The sequence below is a fragment of the Pomacea canaliculata genome, linkage group LG2 (assembly GCF_003073045.1).
Source record: "Pomacea canaliculata isolate SZHN2017 linkage group LG2, ASM307304v1, whole genome shotgun sequence".
Classification (NCBI taxonomy): Eukaryota; Metazoa; Mollusca; class Gastropoda; order Architaenioglossa; family Ampullariidae; genus Pomacea; species Pomacea canaliculata.
In genome coordinates, this window is record NC_037591.1 from 2,180,760 (window position 1) to 2,203,178 (window position 22,419).

The window sequence follows — 22,419 nt, forward strand, 5'->3', positions numbered from 1 at the left end:
ATAAAGTAGTGGGATACAGTAAAGTGGGGTGTTACAGTAATAGAGTGATACAGCAATAGAGTGGAGTGTAACAATTCTGGCCTTCACTTACACTGCCCACCTCCAGATAAGAACAAAGAGAAGGAGAAAGTGGAGTTACGGCACGGGCGTGGCCATCTGCGTGGGTGTAACTTCAGGTGCAAGAAGATAGCAGAGGAAGTCCCTCGTCCTGTGACGCGAGAGGTGACATCCCCCACGTGCTGACCCCAATTACCCTCAGCTAATGGCGTTAAGGGAAACGTACCCGTTCATTTATTGTCGCTACGTGACCTTTGATTTAAGGGTGGACTGGGTAGCGTTCGTCGTGGGAGGGCAAACACGTCCATCGTCCTCCCCTTCCCGCTTTCAAGGTGCACAGCCTGCCTTTACTGGTCTCACAGACTGCGCCGTGTCGTCGCCGTCGTCGTGACGGTATCCATTCTGATGTACTATAAAAGCGACGTTTGACCCGGGAAACGCCTAGAACACCAACCTCCTCCAACTCCCACCACCAACTATCCTCCAACACTCCTCCAACACCGATACTTGGACTCACTACCAGCGAAGAAGGAAGAGAGCAGTCTTTGTTTCTGTGGTTCTGGTCTGTCCCCCGCACCCAGGGTAAGTACGTGCGTTGGGAGGATGGGTGGGTGAGTGCGTGAGTAGGTGTGCCTGTGCCTGGTAATGTAAAAGGCAGTTAATCTGTCACCAGGCTGCCAGGATAGGGAGGAAGGAGGCTTTAAGAGTAAACTTTCCAACCCGATGAAACACCTGAGGAAATATTGGACGTCGTTGAGATTACTTTTAACATCGGATCCCTGATCACCAGCTGGCATTCATTCCGGCTCGGAGAACAATAAATCGTCATACAATGATAAAGTGAAAAATAATAAACCTGCTACAAATAGAATCGAATGTAACGTAATAGAAAACGGATACAAACATATTGTTACCCAGAGACCGTTACAAGCAAGCTGCAAATTGATTGTAAACATACTTTGAATCATATATAATCACTTAAGACGTAACAGTGTAATAAAATCCCAAAATAAAATAAAATACTGTTCATCCTTCATCATCATCACCGTATTTCATGTCTGTCGTGACTTTCAAATTTGCTGGTTGTCTATTGTACCAAATTTAGTCAATCTCATTCCGTTCTGTTCTTTCCCACAGAAGGAGAAGCCTATAAAGAAGACAACTGCTAGAGACTGTTTTAACGGACGGTGGGTACGTTTCACCAGTCCTTGACTCACACCGACTTTTCCCACCCACGGCGCCCACCTTCATTAAACTGCCTAATAAGCTCGCTAGCAACCGATCCCGATAAGCGGCGAGCGAAACACAAAAGGAAAAAATAAACCTGCCACAAAAGCAGTAAGGACCGACAGTGGCCAAAACCTATAGGACTGTACTCTGGAGGTAGGGCAGGGGCAGAAGGGCTGGCAAACGCAGGTGCGATCTGGTGCCCTCAGCTTTGTCTTCTTTTTTTTTTTGCGAAAGTCGGTGGAGAGGGGTGAGACGATCAGAGAATGGGGGGTAGCTCTAGATACCATCGCACGCTTGAGGAGCATCGTGGTCACTTGCAGTCAAGTGTGGGTCTTGTACGTGTAGGGTATATGTAGTGTGTGTGTGTGTGCGTGCAATATTTGTGCCATATATGTTGGTGCGTGCACACAAATAAAGGCGGGAGGTAGAAGCTGGTGGAGTTGGGTTTCAGCTCGTGTATAGTCCTCACTGACATGTCTCTGGCCACCCATGCACATCTACACTGTCTCCAGAAAGTCAGGAAAGGACTGGGCGGGTGAAGGGTTAGAAACGAAGAAAGAAAAGGCTGAGAAGAAGACACTGCTAGCTATAGATATGTGAAGCCTGGGTTCTCCGACCTTTGTCTGGATGACATCCAGCAGAAGGGCCTTAATCTCCGATAGGCTGCCATTGAACTCGCGCTCCGCTTCCTCCAACAGCTTGGAGACATGCCAATAATAATAAAAATATACAATGAATACGTGATTAACTCCTGCGGACAAAGAGGGCGAGACAAAGCAATTTTGACAGTCTACAAACACCCGTGCAAGTTCGGCGATGACCTTTAACCCCGTGCTTGTTCAGCTCGCGGGTTGATCGCAAAGTCTGCACGAAAAGAATAGCGCGGAGTAAGACTACAGAGAAGGTACAAAAGAACAAGTGCTGGAAAATAAAATATCAGCATATTTGACATTCTTTCGCTCGCGTTCATACCATGTGTATGTGAACATGTTTCATGTTTCAGAAAATATGTTTGAAATAACGTTTAATTTAATTCTGTATTCAAGGCACCAATCACCGACAAATGAACAGAAATAATGGTGGCTGTGCTGGTCGTACTTGAACAATCAATGGAGCAAGACAGTGCCACAGTCTCGGTCTAACTCAGAAGCAGAGGTCCGTGAACATAGATGTCCACACCTAGATACCAATGGAAGTCTATCGCTGGGCAATCAGGGAACAAGGGAGACAAGTCGTAGTGTCGATGATATCAACATGTTTGGAGTTTCCTCCCCTACCATGGGCACTTTCCCACTGGACCAGGGATCCCGTCAGAAATGTATTGGTCTTTCATCAGATTGAAACAAGACTGACAGATGCACTGACCACCTGATTGCTGTGTAATAGATGCTAGCCGCTGGCAGAGGTTACTTCATTACTAGATTACCAAACACATACTGTTGCAGTCTGGGTTCTCTTCCTTCTGCTGAGAACATATCACGTGACGGAGATGTCAAGAGGGTGATGAGGAGTGCATGGGCACAGTGCAAACAGGTCATGCGACACCATGCAAACTTACAAAAGAAGTGAATCTTTGAGAGAATATGAAATGATTCTCGCAGATTTGACTGCAGAAAGAGGGTCCATGTGACAATTTGACACACAGGTGGGACAGCTGTTTAATAGTGACATTTAGCATTGAGACTAAGGACAGACATATTTTCCTGGAGATGACTTTAAATTACTTGGAAAGTATTCTTTGACGACAGTCTAAAAAAATCTTCTGTGTGGACCATACAACCAAAATAAAATTTTCCCCCTTCGGCCACCCATGCCAGGGCGCGACACTCCGTCAGTCAACATAGTAACCGTCGTCAATAATTTTTGAATAGTCTGTTAGATGGTACCTGCCGCAGACTCGCAAGTATTCCATCTAATTAATTAAAAATACCCTCTTTGAGTTCAGAGTAGACGATTAAAAAGCCGACGAAGAACTCAGATGTGATAAAACATGTTTGGCAGCAGTCACAAGTACAAGGGTCACATCGATGAAATGTCACGATTCTTGTGGGGGAAAAAAACCCACGTAAAATCCTCCTTTCCACAAAGTAAAACACACTCAAAACTCTACAACAGACTATCCTTTACTGACCGGGGTCAGAAGGGGTGACCTGCTGCTGTCGTGACCCTGTTGACACGTCCCTGGGGTCGGGAGAGTGAGAGTCAGTCGACCTTTGACACTGTCCATGCACGGGATCAGGTTAGTCGCTCTTTGTTGCTTTTTGTCAGCTTCCAGACTTGCAGGGGACGACAAGCTAGACCCAAACTACAGGGAGGAGAAGACTGGGGCCAGTGAGCGGGCGGCGGCCATACGCGTGGGAGTGAGTGCAGCGCGTGACCGCCACTCGACACAAGTGAGTGAAGTCGGTGGGCGGAGTTTGTGCACGTCAATCAAAGTCACCGCGCATGGCGACACACCTTCGACCCTCCTGGAGAGTTCAGGTATGCGCTTTGATACCAAAATAGCTCAACCTTGCTGACTCAGTCTAATTATGACTTTAAAAATAATTGAAATTCACTGTTTAATCTTAACAGCTGGCCGTGTGGTGAGATGACACGGCACCGGAGACACGGCCACCACCACTCGTACCTCCACCACCACCGCCACCACGACCACAGCGGTGTAATCACAACAGAGACAGGTCAGGACAGGTTTGTCACAGGGACACCCCAGGCCGACTGTTTCAAGAAGTGGACAGATCACGAGTTGGGACACAGTTGTTGGACTGATGTGTATCGCCCGCACGCGTGTACATGCTTCCAGGCACGTACGCGTACACAGACAGGAAGACACATTCCCGACAAACTGTACAAAAATAAATTACAAATAAAGGATGCGATGAGTGGGTCATTTAGTGTCCATTCCCTTACACTACTCGATGTATGACCAACATGTGACCCTGACATTACAGAGGAATATACTTGATGTACGTGACCAGATACCCTTACAGTAGTATACCTGATGTGGCCAACACGTGACCACATACCTTTACACTACAGTGGTATACCTGATGTACGTGACCAACACGTGACCAAATACCGTAGCATTTAGACAGTACGATGTAAACGCATGACAGTTAAACTGATTAGTTGATTAGATGTTATTTGATATCAAGGCGCTTCACTCTGGTGAGGACTTCGCTCCCTGGTGTGTGTGTGTTGATGGAGGGTTTAATGGGGAGAAGCACCTTGCTGGTTTGCTGGTGTCAGAGCAGGTGTCACACCCAGGATAAGGAGACCAAACACGACCTTATCACTGTCAGTGTTTTACCTCTGTATTGTCAGGTTGCCAGACTGTGGGACACAAACACACACCTGAGAAATTCGTCGCAATCAAACCAACTTAAATGTGACCAGGGCAATTCATAAGTTTGTTGTTGTTGTTGTTGTTGTTGTTGTTGAAATCAGAATTTTTCGAAACCATTAGGAAACAAAATAACTTGTATTGCGGGTAGGGGGTAAATACCGGCGCATAGAGACTCATGACAACTTATCTAACAGCTAAATACTTAGCTAATAGCTAAAGGATGACGTGTGTCGGCATCAAGGTAACGGTACTGTGCACCCAGCCGCAGGTGAAACACAAGCCGAGGTGCGCGCGCACGCGTTCAACCACTCTCGGCATGCGAGTCCCCCCCACACCCCACACCCCCCAGCGCACGCCTGTCGCCGTGCATGTCGGTCAGGATCTGCCCCCCCCCCCCTACCCCCCAGTCCAGGTGTCGGCACGCTTGGAGACGGACGTGGACGGCACGCGACAGGGCGGGGCTTACGCCGTGGGAAAACCACTCCCCTTCCGTGTAAACGGCTTGCTCACCTGTGGTAAATAAAACGTTAAGCACCTGACTCCCCTCTTCCCTTTTGTCTCCCTCCCTCCCCCAACAACCTCGCTCTCCCTGCTTGCCTTCCTTCGTGATCACCTCGGTCCTTGCACCTACTGTCTTCTGGGATGGATTAGTTAGGGAGTGGCGTCTGCGCCGGTGACCTGGACACGTCACACCACTCTCTCTCACACACACACGCAGTTTACTTGTATTTTTACGACAGTAGACAATATCAACTCGAATAAAAAATATATTTACAAACTTGGTGTTTACGTGGAGTGGAAAGCTATAATTGAAGCGATGCAGTTGACACCCGTAGATTAAAAAAAAAGGGGGTAGGAGAGATATAAATCAACAGAGAGCAGACCTGGAGTGGGACCCGCGGCGGGGACGTGTTCATGTACAGCATGCTCAGACACGCTCAAGTGTGAACGTGCGGGAACGTGAACACTTGCACAGCCTCGTGCAGCACCAGCACCCACCTGACTCTCGCGAGTTGACTGCTGACTGCTGCTCACCCCAGGAGCTCACAACAATTTAAACGGTTGACTACGAAGAGACAATGTACTTCTTCCTATTTCTCCCTCCTTCTATCTGTTTGTACCTGTGGGGCAGTCTCCCTCCCCACCCCACCCCACCTGTAGGTAGCTTCCCGCCAGATTTAAAGCAAGATACGCTTGTTTGGAAGCTTGGGTTCCTGTGTACCGAGCTCACTTCACAGCCGTGACATCACAGGAGTACCTGCCACCTATTGTCTCAAATCACCTTCCGGACATTGATGGTAGATATGGAAAGTACAAAACATTTCGAAAGCTCCTAGAGATCAAAGGTAGCATATCGTGATATGAATCTCCTTCTTGCTGTCATCCGTCTGTTCGTCTGCGTGTGTTCGTCAGTTTGTCTTACAGCGCAGAAGACCAAACACATCGCAGCCTACAACAACTTGTACGACTGACGATATTTTACCATGTGACAGATCAACACAACGGACAAAGTTTTTCCGAATTTTTGCCGAAGTGGAGTCCGATGTGAATTGAAAGTTGTTGTTGGTTTGTTTTTTTTGGTTTTTTTTTTGTTTGTGTGTTTGTTTGTTTTGTTTTTTTGTGTGTTTTCATCATGTGACATCATTAGATGTAGGTGTCAGCAGTGTTTATAATGATACAAGTCACTTAAAGTGCAGGGGTCACACAATGTTACTAGATGCAGAGTCAGATGTGTGTGTGTGTAAGTGTATATGTGTGTATGTGTTTATGTATGTGTGTGTATGTATGTGTGTGCGCGCGCCACTACCGGAACAAGAAGCCCAGGGGTCTGCTGTACCTGCAGCTGTAATCTAGTCACGCTCCATCGCTTCTGTTGTCAGGCAAACGGCCGAGCAGGTGATTGTATCTCCGTGCCTCCCACCTTTGTACCTCAAGGTCCTGCGGCAAATCACATTCGAGAACTTTTCTGTCAGCTTCTGCATCCACAGGACAGGTGCGGCAGTGAAATAGTCTCTATCATGCATTATATGTATATATACACACCTAATCTACCTGCTTGCCTACATGCGTAATACCTATCTGCATTACATATACACACACACACCCCTCTAGTCTACTGACCTCCCTGTATCACACACACACATGTCTACCGACCTGCTTGCAATACAAGACATCAATGATAATAACGGAGATGTGTCTACACATTTGTTGATTGTCCTGTAGACTCGGTGTGCTGTACAAAGAATGTCCAGGTAGTGTCCAGGTAGGAGAAGAAGCTGAGTCATTATTGAATTGTGATTCATCAGTTCGTATTTATATGAGTTGGTATGTGTGAACCCCAGTATTCAAGTCCAGTTTGTTGATAAACTACGCGTGTTTGCTCTATTGGTTTATTGTGTTTTATATGTTTGATACTTTGAATAATTTTATTACTGTTATTGTTTTATTAGGAGAAGATGGACGGTTGGAGGTCCTCAGACACCCTCCACCCAACCCCCGAGGAAAAAAAGCGATTCTCGTTGACTCTCTCACTAAATACGCTACACGATCTTTATAATCATCTCTACACCCCGATATATGTACCCGATGGATGTCCACCCTGTGTCATTTAGGTGCTTTTAACCACCTCTGAGCTGAGAAAGCCCCAAAGCACGCGACTAATAAATCTGTCGACTTATCTCGCCACAGCAGATGGTTTAGCGGGGTTAGTGTGCTCAAACCTTCTCAACCAATATCCTCCTTCCTGCCATCTTTACACCTGCAAGCACGTGACCGCGGCTACCTGCCTTCATCGGAAGTGGAGTTTTCTACGATTGGCAGTCATACCCTTGCCCGCCAGTAACTGATCTTGGGCGACAAACCTCCAGACGCCATGACGCCCGGTGCACACGCTCACACACGCTGAGTTACTGCCCCTTTCACGACTAAACGCTGAGTTACTGCCCCTTTCACGACTAAACGCTGAGTTACTGCCCCTTTCACAGCTAAATGCCGTTTTTAAGTTCAGAAAAGGGCAGTCTTGATGAAGGGTGTGCGATTAAAGTCAGCCAACATTTCATGCGCTCCAATTTCATTTCAAAATAATTGCTGAGGTTGAAGGTCAGTTTTTGGAGATTCATTTCTGTGAAGACTGAGGTCAGCCGCTGAAGAATGTGAGGCTCGTTGTTGTTGTTGTTGTTCTCGTTTATTTTCTGGCTTCTGTTTTGAAGTGAGTCTTACACGTCCTGGTTGTCCTCATTTTCTTCGATTTATTCAAATATTTTTATTTATATTTTATTTTCTATTCGTTAGTCTGTCTTTTTCACGGACGGGAGCCAATGCAGGTGCAACTGGAGGAGAGGAAGGTGTTGGATTATCCAGTATAATATTATATTATATATATATAATATTATATTGTATATTACCCACTACTGGCGTGTCACGGGGCCTGCAAGCTGCTGTTACCAATGAAAAAGGAAGTTTCTCAAAGTTGAAACTTAAAAATTATCAGGAACAACATTGTTTCATGTGAGATTGGTTCGGTTGGCCATTATATCCAATGAGCAAGACTTGACACCTGAACCACATCAGAATAGAACCAGTAACTCTCTTCTCAAAGTCAAAAATCACATTCAAATTAATTAAAGTTATTGCTGAGATGACTAGTTCGTTTGGGGAAGTGGCCATAAGTCCATAACAAGAATCAGACAGAACACGTGACAACAGGAGAACACGTGGAAGGAATCATAGCAACATAACGGTTGGCAAGAACCACGTCATCAGGGGAACATGTGATCAGAACCAACCGAGCATCCGACCAGGTGAAAATTGTCAGAAATACAAGAGCAGTTTGTTAGAGACGATCTCCTGGTGATAATTTCACAGCCAGGAGACTGGATGATATGAATGAAGGAAACGTTTGGAGGTCCTTCTGTCTTTCTTTAGCGAATAGTTTGATTCGTCTTTCAAGAGGAAGACTTACCCCAGTCTACCTGTACATTTCATGCAGTACAAAGTAGTCTCCACACTGAAACTGTCTTCTCCATGGCGACATGGAAGCAGTGGTGTGACTCAGAAAATCCACCTGAGCTGTTGCCAAGGAATAAATGGTTTTGGCGGTTTACTCAGGCGGGGCTGGCGAGAAGTCGCGTGGCCACAAGGCCTTTGGGCACAACTCATCTCACCTGTAAGCTCACCTGTAATCTAAGTCGCCGTATCAGACTAACGTGAAGCAACAAAAGCTGTTATCGACGTTTTCTGTTAACCCGGGTGCCCCCTAAATTGAAACCTTACCCCGCGGTGGAAATGAATAGAACCTTCATTACACTTTACTGCCCTGCACAGTGTCTTTCCTAAAGTGAATGGGTCTGTTCACAAGACACACCTAGCCACCAACTTGCAGGTGAGCAGGGTGTAGGAAGATGTTAATGGCAACACACGTGACACAAGACACCCGCTTTAATCCACCAAATCTTGTGCACGTGACCCGAGGTCGTCTGCCTGCGGATTATGGGCTGTGCACCCGAGTAGTCACTGGCCAGCTGCAAGTGCATTATGGGCTGTGCACCCGAGTAGTCACTGGTCCAGCTGCAAGTGCATCTCGAAGTTTAGGGTTTTCAATGAAACAGTCCAACTGTGAACACTGCCAACCGTTTGTTGTGCTATGTTACTGGTGTAATCTGTTATTATAAGAATGGGAAGTGATGTGTTTACATGTGAACGAACACTCATTCTCACCCAAGAACGCAACAAATACTCGCATGCTCTTTCTTTCTCTCGTCACACACGAAACATATAAAGGTGTATTTTACCAACACAGTGAAGCTCACCTGGAATGTATTGAGAATGTGGATGGTTGTCATAATGACACATTGAACTCATTGCCATGTTGATAAGAAGCATGACAAGCTGCTCCATCAGGTCTGTGGCATTGACGGACTGAGGCTTGCTGCAGACGGACATACCTGTGGGGGAGGAGACTGGGGAGGGGGAGGAAGCACACCTCATCCAACCTCATTCCCTACTTCACATGACAGAATGTAACACAAGGCGCAGGTCGTATCAACAAGGTGTACAATATTCTATTTGTATTCGTGTTTACGGAAAGGATATCCTGCTATTTGTCCACAGCCCCCAGGAGATGGATTGTAGTCTTCACAGCTGCTCTCTGTGAGGCTGTCCTCACACCCATCCTCCACTTCTGTTAGACCAGGGTGAAGATGATCGGATGTTTTCATGGAATGACCAACCAAACGGGTAGATGGACACATTCAGAGGTGGAGTGATTGGACACATGAAATCTAGTGGTACTGCTCGTCTTAACACGACTTTGTCTGGTTGAAGGAAAGAGAAAATTCTGTTTGTTTGTTTGTTTGTTTGTTTGTTTGTTTGTTTGTTTGTTTGTTTGTTTGTTATTGTTGCTGTATTAAAACAATCAGAATAAGTCGACACAACGGTTGACACTTGCACTTGCCGCCCTCCTGCTTTGTGTAAATTTAATGTCCATGCACCTCAACACTGGACATGGGGGATGTAGGGAGGAGGTCGCTTGGTTCACAGGCTGCATCCTCCCTGACACATTTATGCAGAAAGGTTTTGCACTGCTGAGATTCTCCTTAAAAAAATAAATAAACGAGAAAGTTTTCTCTCATCCCATTCCTTCATCCCTCACCTTTTGTGCAGCTGTAGGCTTATGTTTTTTGTCAACATTCTTTTGTTTACACAGCTCCACATTCCTGTTGAGGTCTGTCCTCACAGGTCAGCCTTGTATTTCAGGATAATGCTCTCCTCCATTACCCAAATCGCCCTGCAAACTCCGACACCTATCAGTTTCATCGAACAAACGTGTTTCATGAAAAGCGAACTTCCGTCATCTCAATGGATTAGTGGGGATGAGGAGAAGATTTCGGGGGGTTAGCATTGTTAATCTGGAAAAGGAACACCTCGCAGACACTCCAGGTAGAAAGGGGTTCTGTTTGTTCCTCCAATTTGATGGCTTGGGGAAAGTGTCAGGAGGTTTTAGCATGGTAGTGGAATATGGAAACGGATGTTCGTGGCCTCTGGTGTTTGCTGATATCGCCTTTCACTTGGCAGCTCCATCCATGTTTGTTCGCCTTGATCGAGTGTGTCGAGGTGTGCCATGTGTCAGTCGGCTGCCGATTGCAGAAGAAATGTTTAACATATCGCATTAATGATGGGAGTTATCGTTCTGTCACCTGACAGACACACAAGCCAGAGGGATAATCTCAGTTTTTTTCAGAGACATTTTTTTCTAAGACATTGTTCAACTTAACCGTAACCAGAAAAATTCTCAGGAGTAGATGATGGTGAGCAGAAAAGTCTTAATCAAATCCGAAGAGGCTTTAAGTTACCCTTTGAGGTCAGTAAGCTTTCGGTTTTTTTTTTAGTTTTTGTTTTTTTTTTGTTTTTTTTGTTTTTGTTTTTGTTTTTGTTGTTAGTTATCGGTTTTCTGTTTTGAACCCTACACCGAGCGAGCATTAACCGTTCGTTTGATCACGAGACACGTGAAGGGACAGACATCTCAGTCCTGCCATAGTGTTGATAGTTGAGGGACATCTTGGCAAAACAAGAAACGATTGAGGACAGTACAAAGCCAGCCACCCAGCCTCCCTGTCCATGGTCATACTATCTCTCTCTCAGCCAAGCGTAGCGAAAAGCATGTTCGTTGAACTCTGATTAGTCCGCGCTGACCTTTGACATGTCACAGTCGGCTGAGTTTTATTTTTTTATGAGTCCCCCGGCACATACCACAACTTGTTTAATTGTCGATCGCTTGCTGTTAGAGAAAGCTCGGAGTGTCATGGTCAGGTGACCTTTAGATCTTTATGCAAATCAGCTGGTGACAGTTCACGTGTGTTGTGTGCGTTTGTGTGTGTGTTTGTGTGTGTGTGTTTGTGTGTGTGTGTGTTTGTGTTTGTGTTTGTGTGTGTGTGTTTGTGTGTGTGTTTGTGTGACAAAACAAATGTGTGTTGGGAACAACATAAATCCAGCCTTGAGACAGCTTTCTCTCACACACTCTCACTTCCTCTTCTATAAAAACATAAGCCGCTGGTTGTTTATGATGTCGACCAACCTGCTTTGTGTTCAGAAATATCAGGAACGGTAACTGAGGCTGACTTTGTGCAGATGGGGGGAGTGGGTGAGCAGACAGACGGGAGGCCTGACTACAGATGAAAGGTCTCACTGCACTTGTATCCTCCCCCCAACAAAAACTTTTTAAGCTCTTCAGGAGGTAACACTCCGCTCGACGGATTCTCTTTTTCTTTACAATTTACCACAACAGTTTCAGCTTTGACAACAGCAGACGACTTTTGTATTGTCCACAAAAAATCTGAAACAATGAAACACCTCCGCTGAATAGAAAAGACTTCCGGAACACAAAGGTCATAAGTCATTTCACAGCCCCGCCAAGCTTTTGTACCTGTAGACCCAGTACTCCTCCCACTGTCAGACCTCCCCTCCCACACACACTGTACCTCCACATCCTGTGTTTAGAGATGTGAAAATCATTCAGTGTATTGCAATATTCGTGTAAATCGTACGAAAATTGCGAGTGTCTGTTCCATCCCTACTGTTGTCTACTGTCAGCAGCTGTCACGTGTTCATTCACCTGTACTTTCAGATCCTGACTGAGTGAACAACGGGCTTTTCATGCTCCCTGAAACACAATTAACTTCCAACATTTTTTCCCATCACTTCCCTCATTATTATGGGGCACGAAACCACGTGAGACACCGACAGTTTTCTCGGGTCTGTAGGGTCGAGGGAAGGTGAACTCTCCGTGAACCTCGTCAACGATCGCGAGAAGTGATGCTGGCACCTTGCGATCGTTTGATCTTCTCAGCCGTTGAAAGGATGAAAAATGCGAGAAGAAAAGGAAGCCAGTGTTTCGCCGTTCTCACCCTGCTGATGACATGCAGATGATGTGAGAAAGGGACGAGAATTGAACCAAGACTTTCACACCTACTGATATTCATTACTCTGGTGTCCTGCGTCTTCCAGTCCCACTGCCTTTTATTCATTCTTTTTTACAGCGTGTGCACCTCTGTTCCTGTCGTCTTTGGTGGGACCGACACTAGTGAAAATAATTAAAAAAACACGAGGTGAAAAGTCCGCCTTGAAAATGAGTTTTTTTCTCTTCTCGAATAAAAGTTTATGTTTTTTTTTATTATTATTATTGCTTTTGCTTACGTTCACCGCGACAGGATGACAAAGTGTTGAAGTCTTGGCTGTTTACAGTCCAGTGGTTTTTTTTGTTTTGTTTTGTTGTTGTCGTCGTAAATCTGTCTCCAATGCATGTTGTGTTGTTGATCTTGAAAGTCGTGTGAGAGCTGTAAACAACATCGACTTGCCGTTGTCCACAAGCCTGATGGCGCCGTGTGCAGATGGCACAGGGTCTGTCCTTGTGGTCCATGGGTGTGGTCAGGAGTCACGTGACCTGCTGTGTGAACTGAAAACTACTCTTCTCAAGGGAGGGTTTAGTTGTTTACCTTGTGTGCCTGCAGCATCATTTCATTATCTTTATTGTCACGCTGTATCAGATGCTGTTACAGTCAATATACTCACTATCTAGGTTACACCAACGTACCCAGGGTGCCAAAACTTCCCTCAGCAATCAATCAAACGGAAAAGGTAATCAGAGACAACTTTTCAAGGAAAGACAGAAGACAGAGACAGGAAGGGCGAGACTGAGATGCACCGTGTGGAAGACACCAAGCACGTGACATCATGTTGACGACGTCCACACATTTGTCACACCTGTAATTGCTTGACTTGGTGCTGTGGCGAACCGTGTGGTGGCGCCACACACTGTGAATGACTCAGCAGGTGGCGCAGTGGAGCCAGTGAAAGACGTTACAGTGCCGTAAGTCTTTCATCAGCCGCGACGTCATGTCATCGCCACAAAGGTCCGATCGCGCCCTCGACAAAGGCTGGTGGTCGCTTGATCCTGGAGACTAAGTGGTCCCACGCCATCCTGGTTGCCCTTTCGGGGCGGGCTACGAGTTTCTCCACCAGAAGCAGCGCCAACTGAGTTTTTCTTTTTTTTATCGGACTTCTAGCGCCTTCTGGCGGGTGACGTCAGGCGTCAAAGGGACACAATCTTGGCAAATTGCAATACGACTGCTCGGCGGCGGGCATTCTCACGGGCATTCTCACCTGCCCGGGGTTGACGTTGACAAGAAGTTCGCCGCGAGAGGTCGCCACTTGCGCCCGGCGCCTTGCCTCACGTACGGTGCATTCCTTCACGTTCTATTACATCGCACTCACAGGTTCCAACCCCTCCCTCCCTCTGTTCCCCCCTCCACACACATTCCTTCTGTTTTACCTTTCACTCGCCTTCTCTATTCCTTTTTTTCTTTTTCTTTTTTTCCTTCCTTTTTGTCTTCTTTCTTTCCCCATTTTCTGTCTCGCTTCTCCTCTCTCTCGCTCTGCTCTGTTCTTCCCCTTTTCTCCATGTTATTGTCTACTTTTTCCTCCTCGCTGTCGTCTATCCACCGCAGCACAATCCGTGAGAGCCGTTGCGAACTTTTAGAAGGAAAATATTTGCCCTTTCCACTAAAAAAGGTCTTGTCGATTGATAAAACCTATCACAATTATATTTTTTCACAATTTCGTCTCACTTTACTTTATACTTGTTGTTGTGGTCTCAGTCTTGCTGTTTACCACACTTCTTTTAAAGATGAAAAACTGTGACCTGCCGACATGTTTACTCTAATGAACGAAAGATTCAATATTGTTCTCCTTCTGTCTATTCCCTTTCTCTCTTTCTTTCTCGCAGTGTGTGTGTGTGAATGCATGAGACAATGTATATTCTTGGTGGGCGTGCACGCGCACTTACACATCTGTCCCGTTCGTGCGTCTGTGTGCAAACACACACCTGGGCAGGTAAGTAACAAAGACTGACCTCTGCTGACCTGCAAGTGTTTGTAGCGACACATAGCTTCACAAACTGCTCGTGTCCTACCCCGGGTAAGTGTTGTGAGCAGCAAACACGGACATCCCCCCCTCACCTGTGTGCACTCACAGTCCAGGCTCACACAAAGTAGACGTCTACAGGTGTTTCTTGTCTACCTGTCTCCGTACCGCCGCACCACCTTGTTTGTACCATGTTCAGCCCCTCGACAGCCCCTCCACAACCCACCCAACTCTCTCCTCCCGTAGAGAAGTACAAGGAATTATTGCTACTTTATTTTATTGTCATCTACATCTAATTACTCAATGTTTCACCACACAGTCAGCAGTACGCAATGTCTACATTAATTTCACCTGAAAATATTTCCTTTTGCTGTTGAGATATTTACACTTTGGTAGTAATCACGATGTGATTTGTGAAAAGCCACTTCACGTGATTACCTGTAGTGCTCTCTCGTCAATACTCGGTTCGTGATGTGTACATATGTACTTGTTCATTTCAGGCTAATGCATCTTTTCACCGCACTTTACCTGGCTCAACAGAACTTATGTCTTGTGTTTGCTTTGCACCCTTTGACCTAACCTCGAGAAACCGCAGAAAAAGCGAGATGTTTACTTGGTAAATGCGATCGGATGATAAGTGTGGAGCTAGCAAGCGGACACGCAGGCAGACAGACTGTGTTTGACCCCGAGACAGCAACAGACTGTATCACGGGAAAGAAGCCAGCCATGTAAACAAATGTAAGAACAGCGTATCGGAGACGAGATCTGAACCCAGGACAGCAAATCATGAGAAGGACAGGGTAGGATGAAAGCAGGTCTGTCCCTCCTATCTCCTCTTTTTCTCTCCCTCACTTCCACTACCACCTTCACCAGCGCTAATGGTGGAGATTACACCTGACATAGGGCATTACGTCATGCGACATACGTCACGTGCTGGTGGTGACGTCACGGTGTAACTCCTCGGTAAGCCTCGGGAATACCCCGAATACCCTTCCAGTTCTTTCGTTCTGCTCCTGAAGATCTTTGATCAGAATTATTTGTCCATGAAACCATGTCCTGACGAAGTGCGTGCACATATATGTATTAGATGTATGTGTAGTTGCTTATGGCTAGAATAATGTGTGATTTTTTTAAAGTTATTACTTTGTTACATTCCTAAGACTTTATGCTACTTTATGTAGGCAAGCACTGTATTTTTACCTGCTGTTTGCTCGTCTGTTCGAGTTAATGTCTGTCAGTGTTGTAAGCAATGAGCATCTACACCGTGTGGAGGCGAACTGCAGTCCAGAGAAGGGTTCGCTCCTCCCTCCTCCCTCTCCCTTGCCTTTCAACAGACTCCCACCCCAGAAAGCTCGGACAACAGGCTGTACACGCGTCGCCACCCGGCAGTGTGACCAGCCAGAAGGCCTTTCATACCCGCTGTTTGCGGCTCCCGTGCCGGTGTAAGGCACCCCGCCGGCCGCCGCTCTTATCTCGTAATTTCTCGAACAAAGCCGCGTGTTGGGCGAGAGGCGAGACGTGAAGTGGCCGTCTCTCACCCAGGTAAGTAGATTATTTTCTCACTCTCTGACTCCTTGTCGACTGATTCAGCAGGCGTGTTTGTGGAGTCTCGGGCGGCGAGGGCCGATGACGAATTGTGTGGACTGTGTCAATACTGTTTGGCATCTTGTCTCCAAAAGACCCAGGCCGTTGGCCGTTAGAACTCCAAACGTGTCGTGTGGAATGTATTGAAAAAAAAAGTCCGGTGTACCAGTTTGATGGCGAGCTTTTCTTTGATCAGCCGTTTCAAATTTCACGATGTCATAAATGCATTTGATAAAACTTCATGGAGGATAAAAAAAGGTTTCGTACTTTTTCAAAAGTAGGACGAAAGAAAAGGGAAGAGTCAATAGACTGTAGGATGAGATACACCACAGAAGTATAAAATGTACCTGAGTTTCTGGATATACAATTCATAGTCACGCTTCCACGCACACACAAACATACACAAAGAGCAACACATGCCGGCACAGGGGAGTATTCACACGATATAAATGTGTCTGTGAGTATATTTGTAAGTAAGGAAAGGCTGTCCCCTAAACTTGTGGGATCGTAGAGGTGTTACAGACCTCCCTTTTCTACAAACTGGCAATTTTGTCAGGGAGGAGACTATTTCCTCCCCTTAAAACCCTATTAGGGGTTAGCTACGAAACCTGACACTGGATTGACTGGGAAAATAAAGTGCGCCACGGAGGTATCGAACCTGTGAGCCAGTGCTCTCATCTACTCGCAAAGCAGAAAGAAGAAGAGGAAAACAGCAAAGAGACCTCCACGTGATGGCGATAACCTGGGCGATGAAACACTGGAAGACAATTTTTTGTGATAACAAATATGACATTTTATAAAATAAATTCACAGAAACAATGGTTATTAAATGTACTGATGGTATATAGGCAACATTTATTATTGGTGATATAAACTAGATTAATGAACAGTGTTGGCAAATTAAATTCACAGGTAAAATTTTTAACGGTACTGTAAAAGTTAAAAAAAAATAAAAAATTACTGACAAGCGAAATCAACCTAAGCTGTTCACTAGTAATTTTAAAGTATGGGCCGGAAAAAATGCGAGACTTCAAAAAGAGGCAGAGGGACTCGAACTAACATTTTCATTGAAAGTTTTATGATAGATACTTCATCAAACAAACAAACAAACAAACAAACAAACAAACAAACACACAAACAGCTGGTCAAGTTAACCAACAGGAAATGCAATATTTGAAAATACAAGCTACACGTCAGACGTGGCCCCGCCATCTTCAGTCACCTGACCTTTGGCAGTTGCAGGGGCTGTGGCTGTCGGTCTCTCCCTGTTACAATGTCGGAGGTAAGAAGCCGACAGGTGACAAGGTAGTGAGGTGGGAGGGAGAGGAGGGGAGGGGAATTTACAGGCCAGTGACAAGCAAACTGTCCTGTCATGTCCTCTACTCCACTGGTGGCGACTAACCCACCTGCAGGTTGAGAAGTGCTTTCACATCAGTGACATCACACCCTAGGGACAGGTAGGGATCTCTCCTGATGGATCACTGATGGATCGCAGACAACTTTGTCGACGATGAGTGCAAGTGGAAGGATCATTAAACATAGGATTTCTGACTTGGACGAGCTGCTCCTACCGTCCTGTCCCCAGCTACTCACTGCATGAGTTCCTCTGTCAAATATTAAGATTGTGGGTGTGAGGAGGTTCATCTCGATGGCACGAGGCGACCGTGCGACGAGCGCTGGCGTGAAAATTATTCAATGTTTATTCCCGCCATCAGCGGACCCCGGGACATTCCCCTGGTGACCGACAATAACCATTCCTGTAGTTGTCGCAAACATAAAAGCAATAAATGTCAAGAAATAGCGGAAGAATGCCTGAGAGAATCTGGCTTTGATACCCGGGGTAAGTGAGCTGTTGCAATACAAGAGATAAAAAGCAGAGATTGGAACGTTTTGCTCAATAAACCATTTCTTTAACCTTTAACCTGCTGTACTAATGGTGAAGATCGACTCACACTGAGTAAGTCGATTTACAAATATTATCGCAAATGTCAAAGATTGGAGGGCACTAAAACTAAGACTAAATGTAAATGATGATAAAAGGGATGTTTACACGAAGTTCCAGTATGTTGAAGATGGTGAGGCAATATTATCTTTATTATTTTATTATCTCTGTTGATTGATTACCTGGCTAGTCCTTTAGTTAGTCGGTTTGTTGATTGACTAGCTGGCTGCTTGGTTTGATTGTGGTTTAGTTCATTTGTCTTTTCGTTGCTTTAGTTCACTCGTTTAGCTAACTGACCTCCCGACCTATTGTAAACTCAGGGTGGACCTGAGAGACGAAGCAGCTATCAGAGTTCTCCATCTTCAGTGTCGACAGGTCGCTGAGGTATCTCCATGACACAGCAGGTTGAGACATTTGTTTTCAGGCAAGTTTCCACTGGCCACAGTCGTCTACAGGAGAGTGTTAGCAACACCCCGGGTAGGGTACCCGGACGACATGACACTTGATAAACACGTTTTAAAGATCGGGTGGTTTGCTAATTATGAACTCCACAGGATCAGTGCCATCCCACCCGATTCGTACCTAGCACTCCTGTCTGCGGCCTTTTGTTCTGTCAGACTCGGAGATTGTCATTGTACTCGTCTGTCTGTCATTCATAAACTTCACAAGGTGCAGACCTCGCCGCCATGTCTCGTCCTCAAAGCGTGAAGATGGGATCCTCTTTCACATGTTCCTCACTCCCTGTTGTGATTCACACCGACTGTACACTAACCCACCCTTACCTCTCTCCTTTCAGTCTGTGTCTTCGTTTCCAGCCTTCAAGCCAGGTTTAAAAACACATTTCTTCTGTCAACTGTCTTATAACTGGTATGTAGGGGGATACCTCGCTACACCCCACTTTCCCCACCAACCCTACCTCTCTCCCCCTCCCCACAGACCCTGCATCCTTTGTTTTCTTGCATTCTTCTTTTTTCTTACATTTGTTTACTTCAGACAATAGTGTTTTATATTATGACTATCTTCATTAAATAATAATAATTAATAATAATCTGTCCTTAGAGAAATAATGTGGCTGGAGGAACCACTGGTTGCAGTCGCACGGTGTGAGCGAGCCCTAATCGTCTACTGTCTCGTGCACCCCGTTCCCACGCTTTGTACGGGTGACAGGGACAGATCCTGACACATCCTGCACACAAGAGGCTGCGCAGAGTAAGCGCCAAGCATGCGAAATGCAAACACCGCCTTAGAGCCGGCGACATATTTACGACTCGTGGCGAGGGTGTATCTACCCGTTACTGGCTGCGCTGTCCATATTTTATGAAGGAGCTCAACACTCGCCACCCTTTCCTTCCACACCCCCTTCCCACCCGCAGAACCAAGGCGTTTTGGGGACAACCTTTAGGGGGTCGACAGTTTCCTCCCTGGCATACCCTCGTGACGTGTCACCACGTGGAGCACGCGCATGAGCTGTCGAGTGTTTGTACCCTGTAGGTAAGCTCCTATCTACAAGTGGGATCTGTGGAAATCCAGGTATCACTGAGACAGGAACTACATACCCTCCATGCCCGAACTTCTCGCTCCTCTGTGGACCAGAATCAATGCCAAAGACAGTCACGTGACCACATAGGATATACGTGTACCTGATTTGGGGGAAGTACCAGTCGGTGCTCCACTCAACCAAAGTGTGTGGAGCTTCAAATTTAGTCACAAGACCTTACGAGGGCCTCATTATAACCGATGCAACCGCCTTTCATCCGCCACACTAGGATGTCAGCTAATCCATGAATTTCACAAACGAACTCAAAATATTCCTCAAAATAATGGCAAGAAAAAATACTCATCCCACTTCCACCCAAAACTAAATCGTTCAGGCTGTTACACACCCTTTAGAGAATTTATTTTCTTCTTCCAGTAGTACACAGTAGTACTACAACAACTTCCACCTTGGACAAGAGCAGTACATACTGTATGATCCGACAATACAGTTGCTGCAATAAAACTCCGATTGTGAACAGATTCACTTGACTTGCGCAATGCAAACATCATCACACGCATTCTATAGCCCTACCCACAGTTCCTAGCGCGGGGTGGGTAGGGTGCACGTGCCTCAGCCTGCCCCCTGTATTACAGTTCAGCCCTCACCTGGCAGGGGTGGGGGACCTGCATCCGACATTCTTAGAGGGAAGAATGATGCCATGCACACATACATACACATGTACACTATAAATACAAATATAGGTACTAAGTCTTCGGGTGGACGATATAAATAGATACAAGCGCGCATCACCCTGATGATAACTACGATACCCGACAAAGTGCAGGAGCAGACGTGTGTCCGTTGTGTTCTGTGCCACTGAACACATCAAACATAAAATATTTGACTGTACAGGTACTAAAGTACCCGACGATCATCACCACAAGCGGCTGAAATATCCCAGAAGTCAGCAAGAAAAACAGAACTTTGAACGAGTTGGTCACGTGATGTTCTAACCATGTTCTGAGATGTTGTAGACGTGTTCACGAGATGTTCACTGGGTGTTCACTGGGTGTCTACCCTAGTGGACACGGTCTGTTTACCAGTCGAAGCCACCAGCTGTGCAAGCCTGACAATCCAAACATCCGCAATCACAAACACGCCACATCGGACACCCTGACAAACACGGGTGTGTCCACCCTCCTGACGAGCCAGTCACAGAAGATGATGGTGGTGACAGCAGCTAACGTGTGTTGTTACAAACGTGTCCTCTGTCACTCTGTAGACATTGCCCATCCATCTTTACCTTCCATCCATCACACAGACGGCGATGACTGCTGGCCTCCCTCTCGCCCACCTCTCGTGACCTCTCCCTTCAATGGCCGCGGATAGGTCATGGACACGTAGGTAGGTGGTGTGCGCATCTACATTCACCTGACATTTAGTAAATCCTGCAGCTACCAACTGGATACAAACAACATGGCCACAAAGAAAGTTGTCCTCCAGGTCTATGCTGGCTGCGAACCGCCATCTTTCGTCTGATGAGAAGTCACAAGAAGCTGGTGTCACACCTGACCTGCCTGACACATGTCCACGTGGTACAGACACCCGACACTCATCCACACCTGCAACATTGTAAATCGAAGAATATTTCAATCGAACTCTTCAAAGTCGCAGGGTCACGTGTAGGGGGCGTTGCCGGGTGTCAATGAGTCTGGACATGTTGTAACCTTCCCTGACTTGTGACTGTGACAGGACGTGAACAGTTTCAACCGTTAATACCCGACTCTGTGATCTCTGGGTAATTATGTTAATTCATAGGTAAGTGCATGCGTGTGTTTGTGTGTTTGTGGCGATAAGCCAGTCTCAAGCCAGTGAGCTCACTCATGCGTGCTGACCCCTTATGACCTCTCTGTCTCGCCTTTTGCACAATTGTTTTGACCAATTGATCACGACCCCTGGGAGGTGTGCGTGTGTGGGGTGGAGGTAGATGGAGGTAGACGGGTGGGTGGAGGTAATCATCTTCGTTAACTGACTTTGAAGTTAGCGAGCTCGCAACGAGGGACGGTTGAAGTCGCTGCATATCTGCTCTTGTCTGTTTTATTAGGCAGCCATACCTGTCTGAACATGTCCACAGTGGCACCAGGCATTCAACAGGTGCACGAGCTTGCCCTTCAACACTTCCACTCAAACGCCGAGCAACAGACCAACGGGACTTTCCCAGAATAAAAAAAGAGGCTTACTCATAGACACACACACACCGACAGAGCTGCGGGACACGGGTAGCGTGGGGTACACGGGTAGGGTCACAGCTTGCCCTTTGCACGCTGCGTGTCCAGACGTGCGGTACTCGAGTGCCGCGGAGAAACAGATCTTCCCACGTGCGTCAGTTTTTACTCTTTATTTTTGATGTACACGAGGGCGGTGGGGCTGTACGGCCACGCCCCCTGTCGCCTCACACGTGGTTTGATTGGCCGCCAGGCGCCTGTCAGTGTGGGAACGTGTCCAGGCACGCTGAGCGACAGGCGCGGCGGCACGCGACATGCCTTATATGGCGTGTGGGAAAACCACGCCCCCTAGATGGTTTTAAGATACCCGAATCTGCCAAGTGGCTCTCGTCACATTTCCGGGTGGGTAGAGAAAGCGCTGCGGGTCCCCAGGTGTGGCCAGGCACGAGATTGGAGTGTCTGAGTGTCTGCGGGTACAGGTTTCGCTCTGAAAGGGGTGGAGTTGTCATTTCTCGTGGCGTGCTGTTGACAGACTGAGGCTACCCGGTAGGCTACCCGGCCTTGCTTTTGCTGGTCCCTTGCTCATGCTGCGCGCCATTGTCGCAAGGACAAACGGTTTAAGAAGCAAATAAAATAACGGCCC